Source organism: Citrus sinensis, chromosome 9 (genome assembly GCF_022201045.2).
Source record: "Citrus sinensis cultivar Valencia sweet orange chromosome 9, DVS_A1.0, whole genome shotgun sequence".
Taxonomy (NCBI): domain Eukaryota; kingdom Viridiplantae; phylum Streptophyta; class Magnoliopsida; order Sapindales; family Rutaceae; genus Citrus; species Citrus sinensis.
The window spans coordinates 24,378,756-24,380,872 of record NC_068564.1 but is presented as its reverse complement, the minus strand read 5'-3'; the positions used below and the strand labels follow the sequence as shown (position 1 = coordinate 24,380,872).

At 35.6% G+C, this 2,117-nt stretch overlaps 1 non-coding gene across 1 annotated transcript; it reads right to left on the bottom strand.

Moving 5' to 3' along the window:
* Positions 1-1,554: 1,554 nt before the first annotated feature.
* Positions 1,555-1,661, bottom strand: LOC112498486 (small nucleolar RNA R71). The gene has a single exon (XR_003065798.2). It is a non-coding gene; the product is annotated as a small nucleolar RNA R71 (small nucleolar RNA).
* Between the last annotated feature and the right edge of the window lie 456 nt (positions 1,662-2,117).

Below are 2,117 nucleotides of genomic sequence, written 5' to 3'. Positions count from 1 at the left end.
TCTCTTCTTCCTTTAATTGTTTGGATGTATTCTGAGATCAATATATTTATGTTTTTTTTTCTCATCCAGATTATGAACTAAACTTACTTGTGGTTGAGTGACAAACAATCCAATGGGTTCTTGAGTGTTCTTATATGTTGTTATGGTAATGCTGTAGCATTATACTCTAATAGTTTTTACGAATATAACTGTTATTTCGGTTGACCACCCATTTAATAGTTTCAGTTAAGATAGAGCAGTAAAAGGGCATGTCTTAGCGGACATTATTAGAGTATTACTTGTTCTTAAGTCGAGTTTCCTAGATTAAGTTATCTTGTGACATTTTAGACATAGGTGTTCACCTTGTAGGGTAGAGAGATTAAAAGTTATAATGTCGTACCATAAATATATGAGCAACTGGTCATTGTTAGTAGATTTAAAGATATGAGATTTCTAACATGAGATAGCTGCGGATGCAGATTTATTCTACCCATTGCTGCAGCACTTATTGTAACAACTGGTACTAAATTGGTAAACAACAGTCACCCTATTAGGAGAGTTTAATCATTCAACTACTATATTCTCAATTGAATCTTAGACACATTTAACTTAGTTTATTTCATTACAATATTGTTTTATTTCCATCTCTTGCAATTATTAGTTACGATAGAATTATTTGACAATTGTTTGTTTCGGTCTTTAGTTGATTTGCATTATTGTGATTGCTTTAGCATTTTGAGTAACATCAATCCCTGTAGATATGATCTTAAATACTCATCACTTTATTACTTGTTGTGTATACTTGCACATTGGCATTGATAATAATTGATTATAGAAATCAACCAACAAGTTTTTGGCGCCGTTGTCGGGGATTGATTGTTTACTTTTGAAGTGTAAAGTAAATCCTGATAGCGCAAAAGTTTGATTTGATTTGATTTATTCTATTTATTGGCAGATCGGTACATGCATGCGCAAAGACAGATCTGTGGTATTCTAATTCGATCTTGAGATTGAAAGGACTGTCAGGAGATTGCGAAAAGAACAAAGGAATTCAGAAATTGCTTCAAGCATGAATAATTTACAAGATGCAGGAAATTTGAATCCTCACGGACCCTTACAACCAGTGAACATTCAAGAAGAGCAGAATGAACATGCTAACGGGAGACAGCCAGGCAATAACAATATTATTTACATGGCTGATGACAGAGACAGAGCTATAAGAGATTATAATGTGCTAACTCCTCAAGTTGTACATCTTGGCATCATCAGACCTGAAGTAGATGCTGCAAATTTTGAGTTAAAACCAGTGATGTTTCAAATGTTACAAACAGTTGGGCAATTCAATGGATTGCCAAATGAAGATCCTCATCTCCATCTTAAATTGTTCTTGGAAGCAAGTGATGCTTTCAAATTGCTGGAGCAACACAAGATGCATTAAGGCCGAGGCTCTTTCCTTATTCCTTAAGAGATCGAGCAAGAGCATGGTTAAATTCGTTACCATCTGATTCCATCACTATATGGAATGAATTGGCTGATCAATTCCTAATGAAATATTTCTCACCGACAAAAAATGCAAAGTTGCGGAATGAGATTACTTCCTTCCATCAACTTGAAGATAAAAGTTTGTATGAGGCTTGGGAAAGATTCAAGGAATTGATCAGAAGGTGTCTTCATCATGGTATCCCTTCTTGCATTCAATTGGAAACTTTCTACAATGGGTTGAATCCGAGTACAAGGTTAAAGGTGGATGCTTCAGCAAATGGAGCTCTATTATCTAAATCTTACACTGAAGCTTATGAAATTCTAGAAAGAATTGCCAACAATAATTACCAGTGGCCTTCAGCGAGGCAACCAGCAGCAAGAGGATCAACAGGGGTACACAACATCAATGCAATTACAGCCTTATCAGCACAAGTAACCTTATTGACTAACATGGTAAAGGCCTTGACATCTGCTCTAGCAACAGTAAAGCAAGTTGTCGAACTTTCTTGTGTATACTGTGGTGAAGGGCATGACTTTGATAATTGTCTTGGAAACCCAGCTTCAGTAAACTATGTGGGTAATTTCAATCGACAACTTCAGAACAACCCATATTCAAATACTTACAACCCTGGCTGGAAGCAACACCTAAATTTTAT